This window comes from Oncorhynchus masou, chromosome 13, assembly GCF_036934945.1.
Source record: "Oncorhynchus masou masou isolate Uvic2021 chromosome 13, UVic_Omas_1.1, whole genome shotgun sequence".
In the NCBI taxonomy this organism is placed as follows: domain Eukaryota; kingdom Metazoa; phylum Chordata; class Actinopteri; order Salmoniformes; family Salmonidae; genus Oncorhynchus; species Oncorhynchus masou.
The window spans coordinates 87811608-87826984 of NC_088224.1; the positions used below are offsets into that span (position 1 = coordinate 87811608).

The window sequence follows — 15377 nt, forward strand, 5'->3', positions numbered from 1 at the left end:
CCTCCCTGTCTAACATAGCACACCTCAACCTCCCTGTCTAACATAGCACACCTCAACCTCCCTGTCTAATATAACACACCTGTTCTCATCTGTCTAATATAACACACTTGTTCTCATCTGTCTAATATAACACACCTGTTCTCATCTGTCTAATATAACACACCTGTTCTCATCTGTCTAATATAACACACCTGTTCTCATCTGTCTAATATAACACACCTGTTCTCATCTGTCTAATATAACACACCTGTTCTCATCTGTCTAATATAACACACCTGTTTTCATCTGTCTAATATAGCACACCTCAACCTCCATGTCTAATATAACACACCAGTTCTCATCTGTCTAATATAGCACACCTCAACCTCCATGTCTAATATAACACACCTGTTCTCATCTGTCTAATATAACACACCTGTTTTCATCTGTCTAATATAGCACACCTCAACCTCCATGTCTAATATAACACACCTGTTCTCATCTGTCTAATATAGTACACCTCAACCTCCATGTCTAATATAACACACCTGTTCTCATCTGTCTAATATAGCACACCTCAACCTCCATGTCTAATATAACACACCGGTTTTCATCTGTCTAATATAGCACACCTGTTCTCATCTGTCTAATATAGCACACCTCAACCTCCCTGTCTAATATAGCACACCTCAACCTCCCTGTCTAACATAACACACCTGTTCTCATCTGTCTAATATAGTACACCTCAACCTCCATGTCTAATATAACACACCTGTTCTCATCTGTCTAATATAGCACACCTCAACCTCCATGTCTAATATATCACACCTGTTCTCATCTGTCTAATATAACACACCTGTTCTCATCTGTCTAATATAGCACACCTCAACCTCCCTGTCTAATATAGCACACCTCAACCTCCCTGTCTAACATAACACACCGGTTTTCATCTGTCTAATATAACACACCTCAACCTCCCTGTCTAATATAGCACACCTCAACCTCCCTGTCTAATATAGCACACCTCAACCTCCCTGTCTAACATAACACACCGGTTTTCATCTGTCTAATATAGCACACCTCAACCTCCATGTCTAATATAACACACCTGTTCTCATCTGTCTAATATAACACACCTCAACCTCCCTGTCTAACATAACACACCGGTTTTCATCTGTCTAATATAGCACACCTCAACCTCCATGTCTAATATAACACACCTGTTCTCATCTGTCTAATATAACACATCTCCATATGTGAAAATGGGGCGTTTGTATGTTTTGTAGAATAAAAAAAAATGGAGAAAGAAAGGTGTTTCCAATTACATCATCAGTGTGCAATGTGTGATTTTAACCAAGTGTGATTAGGCATTGCCACTGATTGGTTGAAGATGTCATTGGAACCACTTATCTTCCTCTGTCTTTTCACTACAAAACGTGGAAACATACCATTTTCACATATGTTGATGTTGGGATGGTGCTGGAGAGGATGAATATGAAGTGTACATGTTTTTCTTTTTTTATGTCCTTTTAAGGTGAAAGGCCACCCCTGAAGCTTTTCTTTCTCTCATTCTACCCTGTCAACGATCTGTCATCACCCTCTTATTTTCCAACGCCATCCATTCCCTCACTAGGGCCACCTTACCGAGTGACAGATCACTCCCAGGACACACACACACACCATATGTCACCAACCTCTAACTGGAACAGATTGCTCTAACTGTGAAGTGTAATCATTTATCCACTTTAGTTTTGTTGTCCCAGGTAGTTATTGCTGATTGCACTGCTATGTGTTAATAATCCCATGTGGCTTGTGTGTACGGTATAATTGGGGTGGTCTGACTGGTGTGTGTGTGTGTTCACATGCGTTGCCACACATTGGATCAGAAACAGGTATCCCCGCCACACTGCCCCCTCTCTCCCGAGCTTTCACACTTACACACACACACACACACGTAAGTAGGCTAATTAACTTGTGTAACTTATTATGAAACACTTGAATAAGCTAGTATAGGCCTACTATTTATTTATTTTGTCTCAGACGATTATTGCCTACTGGACTGATAGAGAGCTACTCTCTCAAGTTATCCTGTTGGGGCGAGTGACTCTTTGAACTTACAATGGTTATCCCCAAGTTATATATTTTTCTTGTGCTTTATGCTTTTCGCCTCATGACTCCTGCACGCTTTGTTGACTATGAACTTGCTTGTTTACCCAACCGTGGGACAGACTATGTTTGTTCCCACACTCGGGACTCTGACTCTCTATTGGTTACACAGACTCTTGGCCTCCCATCCTATTCTAACCACCTCTCACCTGCTTTGTATTCACGTTACCTGATGAAATTGCTGTACAATATGATCTTGTTGCCATCTGATGCGCATTCAAATATCATAAAAAAAATCAACAATGCAGAGCTTTACCTGTCCTCTGCCGTTCCCTGCTTCTATTACTGCTGATGATATCTGGAAATGTGCTTGTACACCCTGGCCCATCTACTGTTGCTAGCCCCAATTCTGACTTGTGCTCTGATATCTGCTTCACTGATTTCTGCTCTCGTAAAAGCCTGAGTTTTCTCTGCACTTCAACACTAGAAGCTTATTACCTAAAATGAATCAATTGAAAATGTGGGTTCACAGTTCCAAACCAGATGTATTGGTCATTACTGAGACGTGGTTAAGAAAGAGTGTTTTGAACACTGATGTTAACCTTTCTGGTTATATCCTTTTTCAGCAATACAGATCTTCCAAAGGTGGTGGTGGCATCATTACCCAGGATCACCTTCAGTGCTCGGTTGTCTCCACCAAGTCTGTCCCCAAACAATTTGATCAGCTGGTATTAAGCATTAAACTTTCAAATGGCTCTGTGTTGACTGTTGCTGGGTGTGATTGTCCACAATCAGCACTGGCCTGTGCCCTACCTCCCCTAAGCTCGTTCCTGGCCCCTTACCCTAAGTCTGAATTTGTCCTGCTAGGTGACTTAAACTGGGACATGCTTAAACCACCTGACCAAGTCCTAAAGCGATGGGATTCTCTAAATTTTCTCTGATTATTACCAATCCCGCAAGGTATGACTCCAACACCCAAATAATCCTGATAGGTATCAGTCTGGTGTTTTCTATAATGACCTTAGTGATCACTGTTTTATAGCTTGTGTTCGTAATGGCTACTCAGTGAAACGACCTGTCCTGATTTGTCATAGATGCTTGCTAAAAAACTTTAATGAGCAAGCCTTCCTTCATGACCTGGCCTCTGTAAATTGGTATAGAATCACCTCAAGAATTCCATTTTGCGAAAGTCTCGGCACACGCATACTCAGGCTGTCTGGCTCTCGTTCAGGCAAATGAGAAATAAGTGCACTCAGGCTATCAGGAAGGCCAAAGTTAGTTACTTTAAGGAGCAGTTCTCTCTCTGTGGGTCGAACCCCAAGAAGTTCTGGAAAACGGTTAAAGACCTGGAGAATAAACCCTCCTCCTCACAGCTGCCCATGTTGCTTAATGTTGATAATGTGGTTGTTACTGACAAGAAGCATATGGCTCAGCTCTTTAATCACCACTTCATTAAGTCAGGATTCCTATTTGACCCAGCCATGCCTCATTGCTGTCCAACATTTCCTCATCTCCCACCCCCCTTCTAATGCAACTCGCCCCAATGCTCCTCTCTCTTTTCCCCCTTACCCCGCTACAGAGTTTCTCCCTGCAGGCCGTCACTGAGTCCGAGGTTCTAAAGGAGCTCTTTAAATTTGACCCCAAAAAACCATCTGGGACAGATGGTTTCGATCCTTTCTTCTTTAAGGTTGCTGCCCCTATCATCGCCAAGCCTATATCCAACCTTTTAAACCTGTCTCTCCTCTCTGGGGAGGATCCCATTGCTTGGAAGGCAGCCACAGTGTGTCCTTTATTTAAAGGGGGAGACCAAGCTGATCCGAACTGTTGTAGGCCTATTTCCATTTTGCCCTGTTTATCAAAAGTGTTGAAAAAACTTGTCAATAATCAACTGACTGGCTTTCTTGATGTCTATAGTATTCTCTCTGGTATGCAATCAGGTTTCTGCTCAGGTTTGAATGTGTCACTGCAACCTTAAAGGTCCTAAATGATGTCACCATTGCCCTTGATTCTAAGACATGTTGTGCTGCTATTTGTATTGACTTGGCCAAAGCTTTTGATACGGTAAACCATTCCATCGTTGTGGGCCATTCAAAGACTCAATCATAGACACTCTTACTGACAATTGTGACTGCTTCGCATGTTGCCTTTGTGCTGTTGTCTGTGCCCGAATAATGTTTGTACCATGTTTTATGCTGCTACCATGTTGTGCTGCTGCCATGTTGTGTTGCTACCATGCGTTGTTGTCATGTGTTGCTGCCTTGCTATGTTGTTGTCTTAGGTCTCTCTTTATGTAGTGTTGTGGTGTCTCTCTTGTCGTAATGTGTGTTTTGTCCTATATTTTTATTTATTTACATTTTAAATCCCAGCCCCCATCCCCGCAGGAGGGCTTTTTGCCTTTTGGTAGGCCGTCATTGTAAATAAGAATTTGTTATTAACTGACTTGCCTGGTTAAATAAAGGGTAAATAAAATAAAACAAAAATAAATGTGAGGTAAACCCATTGACCTCATGGGAGAAAGGGCTTTCTAAAATAACCCACACAGTAGGGACATCTTTGAGGCTAAAATGGTACTCTCACACTGTCTTTACCTGGCAGACCTAAGGAGACCTTTTTACTATTCTGATATGGCAGTCATCCAATGTAAATGCATTAGGGTCATAATGAATCACTAGCTTTGCTGCCTTTGTGTCTATTGCCCTCAGTTCTGGTGTTTGTCATTCTAAGCACCTTGGTAGTGTTAACATCTATTAAAGTAGCCACTCCTAGCCTCGGTACCAGTCTGTTTCTAGTCTCTTTAATAGCCTCGGTACCAGTCTGTTTCTAGTATCTTTAATATAGCCTTGGTACCAGTCTGTTTCTAGTCTCTTTAATAGCCTCGGTACCAGTCTGTTTCTAGTCTCTTTAATAGCCTCGGTACCAGTCTGTTTCTAGTCTCTTTAATAGCCTCGGTACCAGTCTGTTTCTAGTATCTTTAATAGCCTCGGTACCAGTATGTTTCTAGTCTCTTTAATAGCCTCGGTACCAGTCTGTTTCTAGTCTCTTTAATAGCCTTGGTACCGGTCTGTTTCTAGTATCTTTAATATAGCCTCGGTACCAGTCTGTTTCTAGTATCTTTAATAGCCTCGGTACCAGTCTGTTTCTAGTCTCTTTAATAGCCTCGGTACCAGTCTGTTTCTAGTCTCTTTAATATAGCCTGGGTACCAGTCTGTTTCTAGTCTCTTTAATAGCCTCGGTACCAGTCTGTTTCTAGTCTCTTTAATAGCCTCGGTACCAGTCTGTTTCTAGTCTCTTTAATAGCCTCGGTACCAGTCTGTTTCTAGTCTCTTTAATAGCCTCGGTACCAGTCTGTTTCTAGTCTCTTTAATAGCCTCGGTACCAGTCTGTTTCTAGTCTCTTTAATAGCCTTGGTACCGGTCTGTTTCTAGTATCTTTAATATAGCCTCGGTACCAGTCTGTTTCTAGTCTCTTTAATAGCCTCGGTACCAGTCTGTTTCTAGTCTCTTTAATAGCCTCGGTACCAGTCTGTTTCTAGTCTCTTTAATGTAGCCTCGGTACCAGTCTGTTTCTAGTCTCTTTAATATAGCCTGGGTACCAGTCTGTTTCTAGTCTCTTTAATATAGCATGGGTACCGGTTTGTTTCTGATCTCTATAATATATAGCCTGGGTGCCGGACTGTTTCTGTTCCTTATGGAATTGTCATGCCAAACATTTGATAACTGTCTATAGGCTTGATTGAGTAGGCAAAAGCTCAAACAGATCTGGGACCAGGCTATGTCACTCCTGGGTCTATTGTCTTTGATTCTCTAGCCACTGTAGTAACTCTCTGGTACTGTAGCGTTACAGTGGATGTGTAGCCTCTGTGTCTGGTACAGTAGTAGCCTCTGTGACTGGTACAGTAGTAGCCTCTGTGACTGGTACAGTAGTGTTACAGTGGATGTGTAGCGTCTGTGTCTGGTACAGTAGTAGCCTCTGTGACTGGTACAGTAGTAGCCTCTGTGACTGGTACAGTAGTGTTACAGTGGATGTGTAGCCTCTGTGACTGGTACAGTAGTAGCCTCTGTGACTGGTACAGTAGTAGCGTCTGTGACCGGTACAGTAGTAGCCTCTGACTGGTACAGTAGTAGCCTATGTGACTGGTACAGTAGTAGCCTCTGTGACTGGTACAGTAGTAGCCTCTGTGACCGGTACAGTAGTAGCCTCTGTGACTGATACAGTAGTAGTCTCTGTGACTGGTACAGTAGTAGCGTCTGTGACTGATACAGTAGTAGCCTCTGTGACTGGTACAGTAGTAGCCTCTGTGACTGGTACAGTAGTAGCCTCTGTGACTGATACAGTAGTAGTCTCTGTGACTGGTACAGTAGTAGCGTCTGTGACTGATACAGTAGTAGCCTCTGTGACTGGTACAGTAGTAGCCTCTGTGACTGGTACAGTAGTAGCCTCTGTGACTGATACAGTAGTAGTCTCTGTGACTGGTACAGTAGTAGCGTCTGTGACCGGTACAGTAGTAGCCTCTGTGACTGATACAGTAGTAGCCTCTGTGACTGGTACAGTAGTAGCCTCTGTGACTGGTACAGTAGTAGCCTCTGTGACTGATACAGTAGTAGTCTCTGTGACTGGTACAGTAGTAGCCTCTGACTGGTACAGTAGTAGCCTCTGTGACTGGTACAGTAGTAGCCTCTGTGACCGGTACAGTAGTAGCCTCTGTGACCGGTACAGTAGTAGCCTCTGTGACTGGTACAGTAGTGTTACAGTGGATGTGTAGAGTACAGTAGTAGCCTCTGTGACTGATACAGTAGTAACCTATGTGACTGGTACAGTAGTAGCCTCTGTGACTGATACAGTAGTAGCCTCTGTGACTGGTACAGTAGTGTTACAGTGGATGTGTAGCCTCTGTGACTGGTACAGTAGTAGCCTCTGTGACTGGTACAGTAGTAGCCTCTGTGACTGGTACAGTAGTGTTACAGTGGATGTGTAGAGTACAGTAGTAGCCTCTGTGACTGGTACAGTAGTAGCCTCTGTGACTGGTACAGTAGTGTTACAGTGGATGTGTAGAGTACAGTAGTAGCCTCTGTGACTGGTACAGTAGTAGCCTCTTTGACTGGTACAGTTTTACCTTTATTTACCTTTATTTTACTAGGCAAGTCAGTTAAGAACAAATTCTTATTTTCAATGACGGCCTAGGAACAGTGGGCTAACTGCCTGTTCAGGGGCAGAACGACAGATTTTGTACCTTGTCAGCTCGGGGATATGAACTTGCAACCTTCCAGTTACGAGTCCAATGCTCTAACCACTAGGCTACACTGCCGCCCCACAGTAGTGCTGAGGTCCATCATTCACTACTACTATAACCACTGAGTTGAAAACAGCATCCTTAAAGAGCAGTAAAACTGAATGGAGATCGCATCCCACCGAGGTGCCGTGGAACCTTAGCCAATCGGAAGGGGTTTTAATGAAACAGGAAATGATTTGACTTATAGAGAGGCAGTAGCCAAGATGAATGTAAAAGGTCAGTCGACAACAAGGTGTGTGCCTGCGTATGTGCGTGTGTGACTTGTTCAGTATTAAATAGGGTTTGGGCAGAGAAAGTAGGTCATAGAAGATGTAGTCTTTACTTGGCAGTCCAAGCATTGACAGGTTGTCATGCAGTATTTTGGAATGTATGCAGTATTTTGGAATGTATGCAGTATTTTGGAATGTATGCAGTATTTTGGAATGTATGCAGTATTTTGGAATGAATGCAGTATTTTGGAATGTATGCAGTATTTTGGAATGTATGCAGTATTTTGGAATGTATGCAGTATTTTGGAATGTATGCAGTATTTTGGAATGAATGCAGTATTTTGGAATGTATGCAGTATTTTGGAATGTATGCAGTATTTTGGAATGAATGCAGTATTTTGGAATGTAAGCAGTATTTTGGAATGAATGCAGTATTTTGGAATGTATGCAGTATTTTGGAATGTATGCAGTATTTTGGAATGTATGCAGTATTTTGGAATGTATGCAGTATTTTGGAATGTATGCAGTATTTTGGAATGAATGCAGTATTTTGGAATGTATGCAGTATTTTGGAATGTATGCAGTATTTTGGAATGTATGCAGTATTTTGGAATGTATGCAGTATTTTGGAATGAATGCAGTATTTTGGAATGTATGCAGTATTTTGGAATGTATGCAGTATTTTGGAATGTATGCAGTATTTTGGAATGTATGCAGTATTTTGGAATGAATGCAGTATTTTGGAATGTATGCAGTATTTTGGAATGTATGCAGTATTTTGGAATGTATGCAGTATTTTGGAATGTATGCAGTATTTTGGAATGAATGCAGTATTTTGGAATGTATGCAGTATTTTGGAATGTATGCAGTATTTTGGAATGTATGCAGTATTTTGGAATGAATGCAGTATTTTGGAATGTATGCAGTATTTTGGAATGAATGCAGTATTTTGGAATGTATGCAGTATTTTGGAATGAATGCAGTATTTTGGAATGTATGCAGTATTTTGGAATGTATGCAGTATTTTGGAATGAATGCAGTATTTTGGAATGAATGCAGTATTTTGGAATGTATGCAGTATTTTGGAATGAATGCAGTATTTTGGAATGTATGCAGTATTTTGGAATGTATGCAGTATTTTGGAATGAATGCAGTATTTTGGAATGTATGCAGTATTTTGGAATGTAAGCAGTATTTTGGAATGAATGCAGTATTTTGGAATGAATGCAGTATTTTGGAATGTAAGCAATATTAGCAGTTTTGTTATTTAATAAGGAGGCTGTTTGTGTTTGTGTGGCTCTCCAGTGAATCTGTCTTGACAGGGCTTGAATCTGTCCCGACGGGGCTTGGCTCTGTCTCAGTGGGGCTTGAATCTGTCTCAACGGGGCTTGGTGCTCAAAGAAAGAAACAGGGACAACCATGAATAGAAACGATTCTATTCTACGATTCTGAAAACAACGACAAAAAAAAACGGATGAATCCGGCCAAAATAAAAACAAACTAAAAGAGAATCTCTGACTTACCTTATTTAACAGGGATACCATCCTCCATTAGGTATCCCTCTGGGCTCAGACACCCCATCCTTGTTCCAACAGTGATCCCTCAGTCACCCTCTTACCCTCCTGATGACACTGACCCCCATCAGAACACATATTACACAATGCACCAGTGTAATAATGACTCACCATAAATAGTCTTGATACGTAGGTGAGACAGTCTAATAGCAGGCATGTCCATACAGATCGCTGTTCCATAGAACCACACATCTCTGATGGATACGTACCGTAGGTAATAACTGTTTTCAGATGTCTTTGTTTTCACCTTGTTATGAAAATGCTGACTGTGCATTGTAGACAAACACAGTATTTAAAAGTTGCATGGTGCCATTTAAAACAGTGAAATTCCTTCCCAACTCTTAACGATGTTGGAGAGAGAGAGAGAGAACTCCCAGGTTGTTTTCCTCTCCTAGGGGGGAAAGGGAGCAGCAGTTGGGACTTGATCATCTTCCTAAGTGTTAAACCATTGAAATGCTTTTGAAGTGAAAGGTAATAGGTGTGAGAGTGTGTGTGGTTGTCCACCACCCTCTGTCTGTCTCGTTTCCTCTCTCTCGCTCCTCCCCCTGTCTATCTGACATATAATTAAATGTATTTATTTTTATTTATTTTACCTTTATTTAACCAGGTAGGCAAGTTGAAAACAAGTTCTCATTTACAATTGCGACCTGGCCAAGATAAAGCAAAGCAGTTCGACACATACAACGACACAGAGTTACACATGGAGCAAAACAAACATACAGTCAATAATACAGTATAAACAAGTCTATATACGATGTGAGCAAATGAGGTTAGATAAGGGAGGTAAAGGCAAAAAAAGGCCATGGTGGCAAAGTAAATACAATATAGCAAGTAAAACACTGGGATGGTAGATTTGCAATGGAAGAATGTGCAAAGTAGAAATAAAAATAATGGGGTGCAAAGGAGCAAAATAAATAAATTAAATACAGTCGAGAAAGAGGTAGTTGTTTGGGCTAAAATATAGGTGGGCTATGTACAGGTGCAGTAATCTGTGAGCTGCTCTGACAGTTGGTGCTTAAAGCTAGTGAGGGAGATAAGTGTTTCCAGTTTCAGTGCTTTTTGTAGTTCGTTCCAATCATTGGCAGCAGAGAACTGGAAGGAGAGGCGGCCAAAGAAAGAATTGGTTTTGGGGGTGACTAGAGAGATATACCTGCTGGAGCGTGTGCTAGCCAGCCAACGAGAGCGTACAGGTCGCAATGGTGGGTAGTATATGGGGCTTTGGTGACAAAACGCATTGCACTGTGATAGACTGCATCCAATTTGTTGAGTAGGGTATTGGAGGCTATTGGAGGCTATCGAGGATTGGTAGGATGGTCAGTTTTACAAGGGTATGTTTGGCAGCATGAGTGAAGGATGCTTTGTTGCGAAATAGGAAGCCAATTCTAGATTTAACTTTGGATTGGAGATATTTGATATGGGTCTGGAAGGAGAGTTTACAGTCTAACCAGACAACTAAGTATTTGTAGTTGTCCACGTATTCTAAATCAGAGCCGTCCAGAGTAGTGATGTTGGACAGGCGGGTAGGTGCGGGTAGCGATCGGTTGAAGAGCATGCATTTAGTTTTACTTGTATTTAAGAGCAATTGGAGGCCACGGAAGGAGAGTTGTATGGCATTGAAGCTTGCCTGGAGGGTTGTTAACACAGTGTCCAAAGAAGGGCCAGAAGTATACAGAATGGTGTCGTCTGCGTAGAGGTGGATCAGAGACCCACCAGCAGCAAGAGCGACCTCATTGATGTATACAGAGAAGAGAGTCGGTCCAAGAATTGAACCCTGTGGCACCCCCATAGAGACTGCCAGAGGTCCGGACAGCAGACCCTCCGATTTGACACACTGAACTCTATCAGAGAAGTAGTTGGTGAACCAGGCGAGGCAATCATTTGAGAAACCAAGGCTGTCGAGTCTGCCGATGGGGATGTGGTGATTGACAGAGTCGAAAGCCTTGGCCAGATCAATGAACACGGCTGCACAGTAATGTTTCTTATCGATGGCGGTTAAGATATCGTTTAGGACCTTGAGTGTGGCTGAGGTGCACCCATGACCAGCTCTGAAACCAGATTGCATAGCAGAGAAGGTATGGTGAGATTCGAAATGGTCGGTAATCTGTTTGTTAACTTGGCTTTCGAAGACCTTAGAAAGGCATGGTAGGATAGATATAGGTCTGTAGCAGTTTGGGTCAAGAGTGTCCCCCCCTTTGAAGAGGGGGATGACCGCAGCTGCTTTCCAATCTTTGGGGATCTCAGACGACACGAAAGAGAGGTTGAACAGGCTAGTAATAGGGGTGGCAACAATTTCGGCAGATAATTTTAGAAAGAAAGGGTCCAGATTGTCTAGCCCGGCTGATTTGTAGGGGTCCAGATTTTGCAGCTCTTTCAGAACATCAGCTGAATGGATTTGGGAGAAGGAGAAATGGGGAAGGCTTAGGCGAGTTGCTGTGGGGGGTGCAGTGCTGTTGACCGGGGTAGGAGTAGCCAGGTGGAAAGCATGGCCAGCCGTAGAAAAATGCTTATTGAAATTCTCAATTATGGTGGATTTATCAGTGGTGACAGTGTTTCCTATCTTCAGTGCAGTGGGCAGCTGGGAGGAGGTGTTCTTATTCTCCATGGACTTGACAGTGTCCCAGAACTTTTTTGAGTTAGTGTTGCAGGAAGCAAATTTCTGCTTGAAAAAGCTAGCCTTGGCTTTTCTAACTGCCTGTGTATAATGGTTTCTAGCTTCCCTGAACAGCTGCATATCACGGGGGCTGTTCGATGCTAATGCAGAACGCCATAGGATGTTTTTGTGTTGGTTAAGGGCAGTCAGGTCCGGGGAGAACCAAGGGCTATATCTGTTCCTGGTTCTAAATTTCTTGAATGGGGCATGTTTATTTAAAATGGTTAGGAAGGCATTTAAAAAAAATATCCAGGCATCCTCTACTGACAGGATGAGATCAATATCCTTCCAGGATACCCCGGCCAGGTCGATTAGAAAGGCCTGCTCGCTGAAGTGCTTCAGGGAGCGTTTTACAGTGATGAGTGGGGGTCGTTTGACAGCTGACCCATTACGGATGCAGGCAATGAGGCAGTGATCGCTGAGATCTTGGTTGAAGACAGCAGAGGTGTATTTAGAGGGCAAGTTGGTTAGGATGATATCTATGAGGGTGCCCGTGTTTAAGGCTTTGGGGAGGTACCTGGTAGGTTCATTGATAATTTGTGTGAGATTGAGGGCATCAAGTTTAGATTGTAGGATGGCTGGGGTGTTGAGCATGTTCCAGTTTAGGTCGCCTAGCAGCACGAGCTCTGAAGATAGATGGGGGGCAATCAGTTCACATATGGTGTCCAGAGCACAACTGGGGGCAGAGGGTGGTCTATAGCAGACTGCAACGGTGAGAGACTTGTTTTTAGACAGGTGGATTTTTAAAAGTAGAAGTTCAAATTGTTTGGGTACAGACCTGGATAGTAGGACAGAACTCTGCAGGCTATCTTTGCAGTAGATTGCAACACCGCCCCCTTTGGCAGTTCTATCTTGTCTGAAAAGGTTGTAGTTTGGAATTAAAATTTCAGAATTTTTGGTAGTCTTCCTAAGCCAGGATTCAGACGCAGCTAGAACATCCGGGTTGGCAGAGTGTGCTAACGCAGTGAATAGAACAAACTTAGGGAGGAGGCTTCTAATGTTAACATGCATGAAACCAAGGCTATTACGGTAACAGAAGTCGTCAAAAGAGAGCGCCTGGGGAACAGGAGTGGAGCAAGGCACTGTAGGGCCTGGATTCACCTCTACATCGCCAGAGGAACAGAGGAAAATGCTGTCCATCTCCATTCCACGTTGATTGAACATCATCAAATTGATTTTGTTGGTTGAAATGACGTGGAAACAACGTTGATTCAACCAGTTTTTTTGCCTGGTGGGACTGGACTGAAGGAGTTTTGGCTACCGTTCTCTTTGACAGGAGAATTTCACTGAAGCACAGCATCTTCAGCCAAATCTCAGATTAGATGGAACTCTGTCTTATCTGTGGTAATTCTATTTTTAAGACACTAGTCTCCTGCGTGGCACAATACAGAACATTGGTATAGGGAGGGGAGTGTACACAACATTGGTATAGGGAGGGGAGAATACACAACATTGGTATAGGGAGGGGAGAATACAGAACATTGGTATAGGGAGGGGAGTATACAGAACATTGGTATAGGGAGGGGAGAATACAGATCATTGGTATAGGGAGGGGAGAATACACAACATTGGTATAGGGAGGGGAGAATACACAACATTGGTATAGGGAGGGGAGAATACACAACATTGGTATAGGGAGTGGAGTGTACAGAACATTGGTATAGGGAGGGGAGAATACAGAACATTGGTATAGGGAGGGGAGTATACAGAACATTGGTATAGGGAGGGGAGAATACACAACATTGGTATAGGGAGGGGAGAATACAGAACATTGGTATAGGGAGGGGAGAATACACAACATTGGTATAGGGAGGGGAGAATACACAACATTGGTATAGGGAGTGGAGTGTACAGAACATTGGTATAGGGAGGGGAGAATACAGAACATTGGTATAGGGAGGGGAGAATACACAACATTGGTATAGGGAGGGGAGAATACAGAACATTGGTATAGGGAGGGGAGAATACACAACATTGGTATAGGGAGGGGAGAATACACAACATTGGTATAGGGAGGGGAGTATAGGGAGGGGAGAATACAGAACATTGGTATAGGGAGGGAGAATACAGAACATTGGTATGGGAGGGGAGAATACACAACATTGGTATAGGGAGGGGAGTGTACAGAACATTGGTATAGGGAGGGGAGAATACAGAACATTGGTATAGGGAGGGGAGAATACACAACATTGGTATAGGGAGGGGAGAATACAGAACATTGGTATAGGGAGGGGAGAATACAGAACATTGGTATAGGGAGGGGAGAATACAGAACATTGGTATAGGGAGGGGAGAATACAGAACATTGGTATAGGGAGGGGAGAATACAGAACATTGGTATAGGGAGGGAGAATACAGAACATTGGTATAGGGAGGGAGAATACAGAACATTGGTATAGGGAGGGGAGAATACAGAACATTGGTATAGGGAGGGAGAATACAGAACATTGGTATAGGGAGGGGAGAATACAGAACATTGGTATAGGGAGGGGAGAATACAGAACATTGGTATAGGGAGGGAGAATACAGAACATTGGTATAGGGAGGGGAGAATACAGAACATTGGTATAGGGGAGGGGAGAATACAGAACATTGGTATAGGGAGGGGAGAATACAGAACATTGGTATAGGGAGGGGAGAATACAGAACATTGGTATAGGGGAGGGGAGAATACACAACATTGGTATAGGGAGGGGAGAATACAGAACATTGGTATAGGGAGGGGAGAATACAGAACATTGGTATAGGGAGGGGAGAATACACAACATTGGTATAGGGGAGGGGAGATACAGAACATTGGTATAGGGGAGGGGAGTATACAGAACATTGGTATAGGAAGGGGAGTGTACAGAACATTGGTATAGGGAGGGGAGTATACACAACATTGGTATAGGGAGGGGAGTGTACAGAACATTGGTATAGGGAGTGGAGTGTACAGAACATTGGTATAGGGAGTGGAGTGTACAGAACATTGGTATAGGGAGGGGAGAATACAGAACATTGGTATAGGGAGGGGAGAATACAGAACATTGGTATAGGGAGGGGAGAATACAGAACATTGGTATAGGGGAGGGGAGTATACAGAACATTGGTATAGGGAGGGGAGAATACAGAACATTGGTATAGGGAGGGGAGAATACAGAACATTGGTATAGGGAGGGGAGAATACACAACATTGGTATAGGGAGGGGAGAATACAGAACATTGGTATAGGGGAGGGGAGTGTACAGAACATTGGTATAGGGAGGGGAGAATACAGAACATTGGTATAGGGAGGGGAGAATACAGAACATTGGTATAGGGAGGGGAGAATACAGAACATTGGTATAGGGAGGGGAGAATACACAACATTGGTATAGGGGAGGGGAGATACAGAACATTGGTATAGGGAGTGGAGTGTACAGAACATTGGTATAGGGAGTGGAGTGTACAGAACATTGGTATAGGGAGGGGAGAATACAGAACATTGGTATAGGGAGGGGAGAATACAGAACATTGGTATAGGGAGGGGAGAATACAGAACATTGGTATAGGGGAGGGGAGAATACAGAACATTGGTATAGGGAGGG

General features: G+C 43.1%; 1 protein-coding gene across 1 annotated transcript in view; it reads left to right on the forward strand.

Moving 5' to 3' along the window:
- veph1 (ventricular zone expressed PH domain-containing 1) overlaps window positions 1–15377 on the forward strand; it is a 155288-nt gene that overhangs the window by 109286 nt on the left and 30625 nt on the right. The window lies entirely within an intron of this gene.